This window comes from Salmo salar, chromosome ssa19 (genome assembly GCF_905237065.1).
Source record: "Salmo salar chromosome ssa19, Ssal_v3.1, whole genome shotgun sequence".
Classification (NCBI taxonomy): domain Eukaryota; kingdom Metazoa; phylum Chordata; class Actinopteri; order Salmoniformes; family Salmonidae; genus Salmo; species Salmo salar.
The window spans coordinates 25,116,526-25,131,151 of record NC_059460.1 but is presented as its reverse complement, the minus strand read 5'-3'; the positions used below and the strand labels follow the sequence as shown (position 1 = coordinate 25,131,151).

At 42.5% G+C, this 14,626-nt stretch overlaps 1 protein-coding gene across 2 annotated transcripts in view; it reads right to left on the bottom strand.

The window, feature by feature from the left end:
- fars2 (phenylalanyl-tRNA synthetase 2, mitochondrial) overlaps window positions 1–14,626 on the bottom strand; it is a 150,588-nt gene that overhangs the window by 131,355 nt on the left and 4,607 nt on the right. For both annotated transcript variants that reach the window (XM_045702156.1, XM_045702157.1), the window contains exon 2: window positions 7,537–7,658. The gene's annotated coding sequence lies outside the window, so the exon portion shown is untranslated. The remainder of the gene's footprint in view (window positions 1–7,536; window positions 7,659–14,626) is intronic.

Here is a 14,626-nt window from a genome sequence, read left to right as displayed (position 1 = left end):
TTTGGTTTTAAATATACTTAAGCATCAAAAGTAAATGTAATTGCTAAAATAAAATGATGTATCAGAAGTAAAAGTACAAGTACATTCTACCTGTCCCAGACCTGCTGTTTTCAACTCTCTAGAGACAGCAGGAGCGGTAGAGATACTCTCAAAGATTGGCTATGAAAAAGCCAACTGACACTTACTCTTGAGTTGCTGACTTGTTGCACCCTCGACAGCTACTATGATTATTATTATTTGACCATGCTGGTCATTTATGAACATTTGAACATCTTGGCCATGTGCTGTTATAATCTCCACCCGGCACAGCCAGAAGAGGACTGGCCACCCCTCATAGCCTGGTTCCTCTCTAGGTTTCTTCCTAGGTTTTGGCCTTTCTAGGGAGTTTTTCCTAGCCACCGTGCTTCTACACCTGCATTGCTTGCTGTTTGGGGTTTTAGGCTGGGTTTCTGTACAGCACTTTGAGATATCAGCTGATGTAAGAAGGGCTATATAAATACATTTGATTTTGATTTGAAGTAAACATAATTTCAAATTCTTATATTAAGCAAACCAGACAGCACCATTTTCTTGTTTTTAAAATGTACGTTCTTTACACCACTGGAACATACTGACAGCCTACTTTCTAATGCAGAAAAATTGTGAACAATTCTTTGCAGGCTCTAACCGGCGACCGCTTAGCCAACATTTCAACTTCTAACTACAACAACCTTGAGAACCTTTTGTGTGAAAGACCCACTGAACACTACAACGGGAGCCCACACAGCACAGGGATCTGTATTACATCGCCTCTTTTTAATCAAAGTTGGAGCAAAGCTGCAGTTATCCGATGCTTCCTTTTAACTCCAAATTCACTTTTCATGACATGTGGATATCTATCGGAAAAGAAAACCTGTCTTTGAAAAACAACCGTGCCCTTAATCTTCAAGTGCTACAGTTCATCCCTTGGTAAGACTCTGATCTTGTATGTGAGCGCTAAAACTTCTCCCTGAAATGAATTGGTGGAAAACCGAGTTTGTCTCCCAGGACTAGAGCCCTGCATGGGCATGGATTTTATGCCCGAGCCCTACCCATGCCCGCGACTTTCAGGGCCTATAGATCCCCACAGTAGAGGTGTCATAATACCCATAAAACCTAGCGGTCCAACAGGAAAATGGTTCCAATTGTTTTTCCACCATTCATTTGTCCATAGGGGATTTTAGAAACACTTAAAATAAGGGCTGTGATTCGTGTAGGCTTTTCCTGGCGTGACATTTTGATAATCATGTAAATCTCTCCCGGACAAGGTGACTTTTATCAATATATTCGGCTCCATTTACGCTCAGATTCGAAAATGCTAATTAGCATCAAAGTAGACATCATGCAAAACTACAAATCCCTGCAAATCATCTCTCGCTGACACCTTTGCGAACAGGTAGTGTCAATTAATTTATTTTGCACAAGACAGTTCATAGAATTGTCTATTTAAAGAAATGTAGGGAATTTATTAAATACTACATGTAGCTAACATTAGATAGTTAATCCAGAGATTCTTACCTTTGCCTCGATTCGGCAGTCTTGTCCAGATCATCATGGTATTTATAGTTCTTTATGATAGCCACATTAGCATTTCATTTTTGGGGGGTAAATACAGCCGAATATATTGATAAAAGTCACCTTGTCTTAGAGAGATTTACACGGTTATCAAGACGTCATGCCAGGGTAAGCGTACACAAAACGCAGCCCTTATTTTAAGCGTTTCTAAAATCCCCTATGGGAAACATTTATGGTGGAAAAACGATTGGAACCATTTCCCTGTTTGACCACGAGGTTATAGGCATTATGACTCACACTGTGGTACTCTATGACCTGTTTGGAAGCCAGTTGTCAAACATGTCCTCAAACTTCATCACTCTCAAAGAAGTTCAGGTCAGTCAAATTAAGTCTCAATCCATATCAGTCAGGTTTAATCTCAATGTGAATCAGCTAAAACCAGAATTAAGCTATGCTAATATTTATAGGAGCCCCGCTGTCATTTGCCAGTTACCAAATTACAACAGGTCAGAGTGTGCAATGAGTTAGAATGGATGACTTGGCAAATCACAAAAGCCATTTGCTCACTTATCGCTTAACATGGTCTAATCTAAAAAAGGTAGTAATACAATTAAGAGTTTATGGTTTTATGAGAGCTTGAGCAGAAACCGTGACAGACAACATAACATGATCACTTTAAGGGCTGTAATAGATTGTTGAATCATGTATTTAAGCCAGGATACGGGCTAGATAAGCTTTTAAATAAATACATGGAGCGCACCTCATCCAAGTTGTATTATTGCGTTGTGTGTGTACAGTACGTGTGTCTCATAGAACATGTGTTGTATACACATCGGCATGCATGTAGGTCCCACTGTTTACGTCAAGATGTATGCCATATGCATAACGTAGGGTGTGTGTGTGTTTTGCATTTCTATGTTATATCATATGGCAGCTGGCTCTCTGGGCTATGCAAGTGTGTGTATGGCTCTGTTTGCGGGCAAAGGTTTGGTGCTGCGGGGCTCAGGAAGAGCTTTACTGAGCAAAATGGGGGACACCGGCCCGAGACGTCACCATAGACCAAAGAGAGGAGAAACTTGCTCTTAAGATAATATAGCGACCATAAAGGATTACGAAAGCATGCTTCTGAGGAATTTGTTCCACATCCCGGGTAATATTAGGTGGGGAAGAAAAGTGTTGCTGTGGCCAAAACAGTAATGTCGCACGGCAACAGAACTGTAACACTTCAAACACTCAGTGCAGTATTTGTTCCAAACTAGTACAAAAACAGGCAACAACCCAGTAGTGGTTTGCTAATTAAAATCTAATGTACTGCAGATGTTGTCTACCACAAGCCAGCAAAATAATACTTAGAAATCCATTGATCCCTCTGAGAGAAAAACATTGGAAACTGTGCATAGGTTTAGGTTAAGTAACAGTTTGTGGATTAGGTTCAAATTAAAAGCGAAAGGCCGTAGAACCACAACCTCGAGAGAGCTTGGCCGATCAGCGATCAAGACCTTGAAGCCTACTGCGATAGTATGAGAAGAGACAACGGAGTACATTTAGATTAGTTTAGGCCTACTTTACTGACTTAGGTTTTATTTGCTTAAATTCCTTTTACCACAACTCCCTGACAACCTTGGCAAAATCAAGGTCCTATTCTCTTACATGTCTTTGCATAGAAGGGGAATTTTCATTACTCTCGATCATGGTGAGCGTCAACAAATTAGCTTAACATGACTCAGGGATATGAAGTAGATGCACAGAGTAAACAGCATAGTGGGTCAATTTCCGCAACAACTAAGACCATTGAAGCGCAAGGGTAGACGTCTCCGCTGTTATGGTCCCATACCTAACACGCTGTAACAGAGTGAAGCGAACCTGTGCAGATACTGTGTGTGACAGTGATAGCAAAGTCTTGCATCTCGGTCATCACAATATCTGCAATGCTGCTTGTTTTATTTAGTTGTCTACCTTTAAGAACATGAATATGGAGCCAACTGTCCTTTCTTGGAGTTGGACTGGGCAATTTGAGACACCCCCCCTTGCCGCAGTGCATCTCTGGCAATTTCCAACAATTATCACAATGGCTAATTTATCTCGGTGACAGCCAAGCAAATGCTACAACCCTGCACACAAGGTCATTACCCAGGGATTGCCAGCTAATGTGTTTACTCACGTCTTTCCAAACACTCCCCTCCCCAAAAAGTGATTAAGGTTCTCTGCAACACAGTTAAACTCATGGGAATAGCACTCAAAACTGCCTACAGCCCTGTAAAACTGTAATGTACAAAGTATAATTACGTTAGTAGCCCAGGTCTATGGTCCCCATGATGAAAGAGGTGTTGCATGGCCTCTGAGGCTTCTGCTTCACCGAGGTCCCTTTGGATATGGATTGAGGTGGTTGCCATGGTCATAATGCATGGCTATTGGCTGCCTTCTAAAAATCAATACCCTTAGGTCATACCTAATTTCTAGGCTATATCTCCAAAATGCTAATGCCTCACTATCGATTGCTGACAGGAGAGGGCATGTGTTGGTGCATGGTCGCTGAAGTGTTGTTTTTTCTAAGCAGCCTAATAATGTTTTTTTTGCCAGGGGCTGATTTGTTTTGTTTTCCAGTTTCCCTTGGAATGAAGTGGCTTTAGTCCCGTTTTAGCTGTTGTTTGAGTTTGTTTTCTTCCTTTCACAATGACATCCCTTACCTGAAGGCACTGCGGGCAGGTTGGATCAATCCTTATTTGGATGGATTGTATTTCTTCATAAGGAAGCCCATCTTGATTGTTTTGCACTCTCTCTGTTATTTTTCATTTCCATGCTTTCCCCCCTCTCATCATTGGACTGGGACGATCTGACTAGTGGCTATGGTTTCTTAAAGTGAGGTCCTCGATTCCCAGGGAAAGACATGCTCTCCAGTGATAATCATGTGAGTGAAGATTTATAGAGGGCAAGACGCCGCCTAATGGCCTGCCAAACAAATGTGCCGTAATAAACATTTCACTGGCAATCTCTTCTTCTCCTCCAATCTGGGCTGACGTCAAGCTCATCTGACTGATGCACCGCCAAGGGGCAACGGAGTGAAGATGGACTTGTTTATATGTGGTAAGAGACTTGGGTGAACTAATAACCGGATCTCTCTCAGACCTCAAAATAGACTCTAGGCCAGGGCTCTCCAACCCTGTAGGCTTTCCCTCCAACCCTAATCTAGTGCACCTGATTCTAATAATTAGCTGGTTGATAAACTGAGATCAGGTTAGTTACAACTGGGGTTGGAGTGAAAACCCACAGGACTGGAGAGTCCTGCTCTAGGCGCTCCTGCTGTAAGCAAGTGAACTGCTTTAAAAAAGGGAGAGTTCACTCTTTTTGTTCATGCACATTTTCCACTTAAACACCTTAGGTAGGCCTTCATTTAATCTAAACAGGATTTTAAAGATTGTTGGCTAGTTATTTTGTCATGCCCAGCATCTTCTGGCTAGCATTTTTGAAGCCTATAGCAATGCAAGTAGAAAGTATAAGAATCACGTAACAGAGCACTCAAAAGCATAAAACAAAATGGAACTATCCCTTTAATGCAGCCGTTCTGGCAAAGTAATGATGAGGTAGTAAGGGGACATTTTGAAAGCGTAAAAAGCGGTTGTTATTATCAAAGCACAGCAAGTCACTTCAAATACAACAAAAATCTAGTTTCAAATGCACAGAAATAAACAATTACACAACTGAATTATGCAGCTTGTTTGTACTTTTGCATTATATGTGTGCATAAATTATCACTGACCAATGTTGATATTTTGAAATAAATCCTACTATATTGTATTGGGAGAATAAAATTCCACCACAACCATTGTTGGCCTAACACTGGAGCAACTTTTTATTTGTGTTGACATAATGTTGTGCCTCTTCCTATCAATGTCCTTTTTTGGGAGAACTGGAAGTGTAAGAGCACTGAAGGGTCAAGTGACTAACTACACATTAAAAAGGGGCAATCTTCGTTTGCAATACATTTCCATTTTTTTAATAATACAGTGCATTAGGAAAGTATTCAGACCCCTTGACTTTTTCCATTGTTTTGATACATCTTTATTCAAACATTTATTAAAAACACATTTTTCCTCATTAATCTACACACAATACCCCATAATGAAAAAGTGAAAAAAAGCATACAAAAAAAGTATTTCAAATAAAAAACAGAAATACCAAATTTACATAAGTATTCAGACCCTTTGCTATGAGACTCGGAATTGAGTTTAGGAGCATCCTGTTTCCACTGATCATCCTTGAGATGTTTCTACAACTTGATTAGAGTCCACCTGGAGTATATTCACTTGATTGGACAAGATTTGGAAAGGCACACACACCGGTCTTTATAAAGGTCCCACAGTTGACAGTGCATGTCAGAGCAAAAACCAAGCCATGAGGTTGAAGGAATTGTCCATAGAGCTCCGAGACAAGGTTGTGTCAAGGCACAGATCTCGGGAAGGGTTCCAAAACATTTCTGCAGCTTTGAAAGTCCAAGAACACAGTGGCCTCCATCATTCTTAAATAGAAGAAGTTTGAAACCACCAAGACTCTTCCTATAGCTGGTCACCTGGCCAAACTGAGCAATAAGGGGAGAGGGCCTTGGTCAGGGAGGTGACCAAGAATCCGACGGTCACAGTGACAGAGCTCCAGAGTTCCTCTGTGGAGATGGAAGAACCTTCCAGAAGGACAACCATCTCTGCAGCACTCCACCAATAAGGCCTTTATGGAAGACTGAACAGATGGAAGCCACTCCTCAGTAAAATGCATATGACAACCCGTTTGGAGTTTCCAAAAGTAACCTAAACACTCTCAGACCATGAGAAACAAGATTCTCTGGTCTGATGAAACCAAGATTGAACTCTTTGGCCTAAATGCCAAGCGTCACATCTGGAGGAAACCTGGCACCATCCAAACGGTGAAGGATGCTGGTGGCAGCATCATGCTGTGGGGATGTTTTTCAGCGGCAGGGACTGTGAGACTAATCAGGAGGGAAATATGAACAGAGCTAAGTACACAGAGATCCTTGATAAAAAACCTGCTCCAGGGCGCTCAGGACCTCAGACTGGGCCGAAGGTTCACCTTCCAACAGGACAATGACCCGGAGCACACAGCCAAGACAACGCAGGGGTGGCTTTGGGACAGATCTCTAAATATCCTTGAGTGGCCCAGCCAGAGCCCGGACTTGAACCCGATCAAACATCTCTGGAGAGACCTGAACATAGCTGTGCAGCGACGCTGCCTATCCAACCTAACAGAACTTGAGAGGATCTGCAGAGAAGAATGGAAGAAACTCCCCAAATACAGGTGTGCCAAGCTGGTAGCGTCATACCCAAAAAGATTAGAGGCTGTAATCGCAAATGTGCTTCAACAAAGTACTAAGTAATGGGTCTGAATACTTATGTAAAAGTCATACTTAAAAAAACTATTTTTGATTTGTCATTTTGGGGTATTGTGTGTAGATTGATGAGGGGAAAAAATCTATTTAATCAATTTTAGAATAAGACTAATATAACATAAAGTGGAAAAAGTCACAGGGTCTGAATACTTTCTGAATGCACTGTATACCGATTAATTCTAGGAGAATATAACATGTACAACAAACACTTTATGCGCTTAATTCAACTGTTGTAACCCATCAGAACCCAAAATAAGCATATTTTACTCCACTGTTTAAACTAAAATTTCGATCACGTCGATGGTCAGTCCATCCATAACTCTTTCTATGAATTTGAGAGTGGTTACATTTCTCCAGCCCCATCCCTCAGCTCTTTACCAAAACAGAGGCAGGGTGACCGGCGACCGCTTTGTTATCGTTCTGTTTGAACCGCAGATTTCCCCTTTAAGAAATAAAAATCATCATCGTGCATCAAGTCACACCCTCATATCTGACAGGTTACTGCATCTGCAGTGCTATGAGAGTGCACCAAGTAAAAAACGAAAACAACAAAACAAGGACATCAATACAATGTTCAACACAGGCAAAACACCATGTCAGGTACCTACCTCTCCAAGGTGAATGGTACGGAAGACTTTGGTCTCACAATCTGTGGGTTGAGAGAAGCGAGGAAGAGGGTATAGTTGTGTTTCAGTTCCGGTCACCCACTGGCCTGGATCCTTCTGGCCGCCTGCACATGAGACAAAAAATAAATAAATCGATGGATCAAAGGCCTTGTTTTGTCAGGCGGAGCGGAGAGTGACCACCTCAGTGCTGGGGGAGGAGACCATGGATTCACCCCAAAGCCAAGCAACAAGTCCATAATATACTATGGAGGATAGAGGAGTCAGGCCTAGCATCAGTTTGAGTTTTCAGGTGATTGATTTGACACAGTGAGTAGAGTAGGTTAATATAACCATTAAAAGACAACAAATATAACTGCTATATAAGAATTAGGAAACCAACATTTCCTACCAATTTCTCTTCTCACTCCTTATTAATTTTACGAGGGAGTGGGATGACCATTTCTCATTGCTTTTTAGAAAAGAAGCAGTAATCTCCACTCACATACCCAAACCACCCACCCACGCAAACTCCAACGGCGCCACATCTCTTGGTCCGTATCCCTCACTAACCACGAGACCCACCATGTCAGAGGGTAAGAAGGGCCCCATAGGAAATCAATAGGAGGAGACTCCACTCCTGAATGACTCGTCTTCTGAAGTGGCTGCAGACCAGCCGTTATGGCTGTCCCGTGCGGTCAGACTCGATAAAGGGTGGCTTGAGTGATCATCGCTCCCGCTCCACACTAACTGGAGCTCAGCTAGTCAGTCAGCGAGCAAGCAAAGGTGCTACCTGTTACTGAAGAAGGAGAGAGTGGGAGTTTTGGGTGTGCAGTCACAGCAGGCACTCAGCTGCACCAAGTACTCTCATTGACAGGCCTGCTGGCTTTTTTCATACAGTGAGGGAAAAAAGTATTTGATCCCCCGCTGATTTTGTACATTTGCCCACTGACAAAGAAATGATCAGTCTATAATTTTAATGGTAGGTTTATTTGAACAGTGAGAGACAGAATAACAACAAAAAAATCCTGAAAAACGCATGTCAAAAATGTTATAAATTGATTTGCATTTTAATGAGGGAAATAAGTATTTGACCCCCTCTCAATCAGAAAGATTTCTGGCTCCCAGGTGTCTTTTATACAGGTAACGAGCTGAAATTAGGAGCACACTCTTAAAGGGAGTGCTCCTAATCTCAGTTTGTTACCTGTATAAAAAGACACCTGTCCACAGAAGCAATCAATCAATCAGATTCCAAACTCTCCACCATGGCCAAGACCAAAGAGCTCTCCAAGGATGTCAGGGACAAGCTTGTAGACCTACACAAGGCTGGAATGGGCTACAAGACCATCGCCAAGCAGCTTGGTGAGAAGGTGACAACAGTTGGTGTGATTATTCGCAAATGGAAGAAACACAAAATAACTGTCAATCTCCCTTGGCCTGGGGCTCCATGCAAGATCTCACCTCGTGGAGTTGCAATGATCATGAGAACGGTGAGGAATCAGCCCAGAACTACACGGGAGGATCTTGTCAATGATCTCAAGGCAGCTGGGACCATAGTCACCAAGAAAACAATTGGTAACACACTACGCCGTGAAGGACTGAAATCCTGCAGCGCCCGCAAGGTACCCCTGCTCAAGAAAGCACATATACATGCCCGTCTGAAGTTTGCCAATGAACATCTGAATGATTCAGAGGACAACTGGGTGAAAGTGTTGTGGTTAGAGGAGACCAAAATGGAGCTCTTTGACATCAACTCAACTTGCCGTGTTTGGAGGAGGAGGAATGCTGCATATGACCCCAAGAACACCATCCCCACCGTCAAACATGGAGGTGGAAACATTATGCTTTGGGGGTGTTTTTCTGCTAAGGGGACAGGACAACTTCACCGCATCAAAGGGACGATGGACGGGGCAATGTACCGTCAAATCTTGGGTGAGAACCTCCTGCCCTCAGCCAGGGCATTGAAAATGGGTCGTGGAAGGGTATTCCAGCATGACATTGACCCAAAACACACGGCCAAGGCAACAAAGGAGGGGCTCAAGAAGAAGCACATTAAGGTCCTGGAGTGGCCTAGCCAGTCTCCAGACCTTAATCCCATAGAAAATCTGTGGAGGGAGCTGAAGGTTTGAGTTGCCAAACGTCAGCCTCGAAACCTTAATGACTTGGAGAAAATATGCAAAGAGGAGTGGGACAAAATACCTCCTGAGATGTGTGCAAACCTGGTGGCCAACTACAAGAAACGTCTGACCTCTGATTGCCAACAAGGGTTTTGCCACCAAGTACTAAGTCATGTTTTGCAGAGGGGTCAAATACTTATTTCCCTCATTAAAATGCTAATTAATTTATAACATTTTTGACATGTTTTTCAGGATTTTTGTTGTTGTTATTCTTTCACTCACTGTTCAAATAAACCTACCATTAAAATTATAGACTGATCATTTCTTTGTCAGTGGCAACGTACAAAATCAGCAGGGGATCAAATACTTTTTCCCCCCTCACTGTATACGCTGATTCGGTGAGGAGGTTTATTAGCAAGTGCATTGGTGATGCTGTACCCATGTTGACTATTAAAACCTTCCCGAACTAGAAACCGTGGATTGATGGCAGCATTTGCGCAAAACTGAAAGCGCGAACCACTGCTTTAATCATGGCAAGGCGACTGGAAACATGACCGAATACAAACAGTGTAGCTATTCCTTCTGCAAGGCAATCAAACAAGCTAAGCGTCAGTATAGAGACAAAGTAGAGTCACAACTCAACGGCTCAAACGCGAGACGTATGTGGCAGGGTTTACAGTCAATCACGGATTACAAAAAGAGAACCAGTCCCGTCACAGACACCGACGTCTTGCTCCCAGACAAACTAAACAACTTCTTTGCTCGCTTTGAGGACAATACAGTGCCACTGACACGGCCGCTACCAAAACCTGCGGGCTCTCCTTCACCGCAGCCAACGTGAGTAAAACATTTAAGTGTTAACTTCTTTGGGGTAGGGGGCGGAACTTTGGATGAATGAGGTTCCCAAAGTAAACTGTTACTCAGGCCCAGAAGCTAGGATATGCATATAATTGGTAGTATTGGATCAGATATTTCTGTATTTCATGTTCAATTATAGAGTATATATATATATATATATCACACACACACACACACACACACTCTACCGGTCCAAAGTTTTAGAACACCTATTCATTCAAGGATTTTTATTTTTTTCCTACATTGTAGAATAATAGTGAATATATCCAAAGATATGACATAACACATGGAATCATGTAGTAACCAAAAAAGTGATAAACAAATCAAAATATATTTGAGATTCTTCAAACAGCCACTCTTTGCCTTGATGACAGCTTTGCACACTCTTAGCATTATCTCAACCAGCTTCATGAGGTAGTCACCTGAAATGCATTTCAATTAACAGGCGTGCCTTCTTAAAAAGTTAATTTGTGGAATTTCTTTCCTTCTTAATGCGTTTGAGCTAATCAGTTGTGTTGTGAAAAGGTAGGGGTGGTATACAGAAGATAACCCTGTTTGGTAAAGACCAAGTCCATATTATGGCAAGAACAGCTCAAATAAGCAAAAAGAAATGACAGTTCATCATTAATTTAAGACGTGAAGGTCAGCCAATATGAAGAATGTCTAGAACTTTGAAAGTTTCTTCAAGTGCAGTCTCAAAAACCATCAAGCACTATGATGAAACTGGCTCTCATGAGAACCGCCACAGGAATGGAAGACCCAGAGATAACTCTGCTGCAGATGATAAGTTCATTAGAGATACCAGCCTCAGAAATTGCAGCCCAAATAAATGTCTCACGGAGTTCAGAGGAGACTGTGTGAATCAGGCCTTCATGGTTGAATAGCTGCAAAAAAACAACTACGAAAGAACACCAATAAGAAGAAGAGACTTGCTTGGGCCAAGAAACACGAGCAATGGACATTAGACTGGTGGAAATTAGTAACTTGGTCTGGAGTCCAAATTGGAGATTTTTGGTTCCAACCACCGTGTCTTTGTGAGACGCGGTATGGGTGAATGGATGATCTCTGCATGTGTATTTCCCACCGTGAAGCATGGAGGAGGTGGTGTAATGGTGTGGGGCGGCTTTGCTGGTGACACTCAGTGATTTATTTAGAATTCAAGGCACACATAACCAGCATGACTACCACAGCATTCTGCAGCGGTACGCCATCCCATCTGGTTTGGGCTTAGTGAGACTATCATTTGTTTTCAACAGGACAATGTCGAAAAACAGAATTGTCTACCTTGATGTCAAGAGACTGGACATTGGTGAGTAGTATACTCGGGAGCGGTGAGCGATGTGCCCGTCTACGGAGCCTCACCAGAAGACCGCTCCATCTGCCCCTTCTGCAGCGCCGTTGTTTTGGGTCGCCTACTGGGATCCAATCCATTGTCCTGGGTGGTGGTCCAAACAGAGGATCCGCTTCGGGAAAGTCGTATTCCTGGTCGTTATGTTGGTAAGTTGACGTAGATCTTACATCCAATAGTTCTTCCCGGCTATATGCAATAAGACTTAAGATTTCCTGGGGTAACAGTGTAAGAAATAATACATAAAAAAACAAAATACTGCATAGTTTCCTAAGAACGCGAAGAGAGACGACCATCTCTGTCGGCACGATAATGTACAGAATTCAATGGCGGCAAGCTTTACACCACTTCAGCTGACGCTTGGCTTTGTGCGTGGTGATCTTAGGCTTGTGTGCGGCTGCTTGGCCATGGGCATCCATTTTATGAAGCTCCCGAAGAACAGTTCTTGTGCGGACGTTGCTTCCAAAGGCAGTTTGAAACTCGATAGTGAGGGTTGCAACCAAGGCCAGACAATTTTTACACGCTACGTCCATCAGCACTCGGCGGTGCCATTCTGTGAGATTGTATTCCTGGTTCCTCTCAAGGTTTCTTCCTAGGTTTTGGCCTTTTTAGGGAGTTTTTCCTAACCACCGTACTTCTACACCTGCATTGCTTGCTGTTTGGGGTTTTAGGCTGGGTTTCTGTACAGCACTTTGATATATCAGCTGATGTAAGAAGGGCTATATAAATAAAAATAAATTTGATTTGATTTATGGCCAACCACTTCGTGGCTGAGCCGTTGTTGCTCCTAAATGTTTCCACTTCCCAAAAAAAGCACTTACAGTAGACCGGGGCAGGTCTAGCAGGGAAGAAATGGAATCCTATGACAGTGCCATGTTGAAAGTCACTGAACTCCTCAGTAAGGCCATTCTACTGCCAATGTTTATACACCTGTCAGCAATGGGTGTGGTTTAAATAGCTGAAACCACTCATTTGAAGGGGTGTCCACATACTTTTGTATATTTAGTGCATGTAAGCAGCACAGAAGCATTGGATTCATTTGAGAAATTAGGCTACCTTTGGTCTGCTTTTTCGTTGAACCACAATGGATGACAAAGTCCTTTAGCAGAAGGGTGATGTTGCATGAATGAGATATCAATTTCCCTTTAAGGTATCCAAATTAAAATAGATATTCTATATGGAAACGTAACATTCAAAACAACCCCTTGTCGTGAAATCCAATTAGTAGTTAGTCTTGTCCCATCGTTCCTGTACGGACTCGGGAGAGGTGAAGGTCAAGAGCCATGCCTTCCCCAAAACACAACCTCGCCAAGCTTCTTGACACACAGCTCACTTAACCAGAAAGCCAGCCGCACCAACATGTTGGAGGGAACACCGTACAGCCACAAGGAGTCGCTAGAGCTCGATGGGACAAGGACATCCCAGCTGGCCAAACCCTCCCTGAGGGCAAATCCAACACAACACATCACTGAGTACCACTCTTCATATTTTCAAGCATGGTGGTGGCTGCATCATGTTATGGGTATGCTTGTCATCCGCAAGGGCTAGGGAGATTTTTTTTTTTTATAAAAATAAATGGAATAGAGCTAAGCACAGGCAAAATCCTCTGCATCAGGTGATAGAAATATGAACGCACAACCAGCGATTTGAACAGTTGTGTAATTCTACTTTCCTGTGGATATATTGAGTACGGTTACATGCACACAATGTGATTTTATTATGGATAGTCAAATATAATGGAACGATTCTGGGCCAAATGTGCGCCACCTCTTGGGCCCAGGATCGAACCCAGATCTGTAGTGATGCCTCTAGCACCGCGATGCAGTGCCTTAGACCGCAGCGCCACGAACGTGAGTGTTTCTAATGAAACAACAATGCATGGAAATGACTATTGACAATCAATAGCTAAAATATTTGTGATTGAGATCACAATAAAAAAATAAAAAAATTAAATGAGTGATTTGGATGTTCGGTAGCATTCTCAGTCATTGTTTGGAGATTGCCTTAAAGTGGGCTCTTATTTTCCCTCCTTTATTGGGCCTGTGAACGATTAATCAATTTACTCCATCCGCCCGTTCCGCCACTGTGAAACAACAAGGTATAAATGATGAATGCAAAAATGTTTAGGTCTTCTTGTTGAATACCTAGGATTTATTTGTGAGGGAACACCTGCATTGGTCAAGTTGAATAGAAGAGATGGACAGAACCCAGAAAGCCAACCAAGAGACTTGAGTATGCCACTTTTGTCAGTGTTACTTACACTCTGCGTTAGTAATTGATGCTACTGTCAATGTGATTTGGGTATTTTTTTGGTGTCAAACCAACAATACGAGAGTTTCAAAGGCTTAAGCCTTGAGCCAATTAAGTTGTGCCATGTCACTTGTTAGGACAGGGTGATGTTTAGTCTATAGTTGTGACAGCCGGATGGCTGGTTGGGTACTTTGAAGGAAGAATTTCTGTGCATATGGATGTTGTTAAAGACAGCTGATATGCTCTGTTCCACCATGGATTCCAGGCTAAAATAAATATTTGATTCTAAAAGTAACAGCCACATCTGCTGTCTTACTGGATATATTGTGCGTTAATGTAGTCCATGGATTTAATATAAAAATAGGCCAATGTTGACGCAGCCGGTCAGATCCAATGCAGTGTTTTCCAAGGGTACCACGTACTCCTTCTAACCTTACAGACACTGTATGAGTTAGCATGGCCCCAACAGCACACTGAACTCCAATAGTCTTCCGCTGTTGGTAAAGGTGAAATCACATTGAGA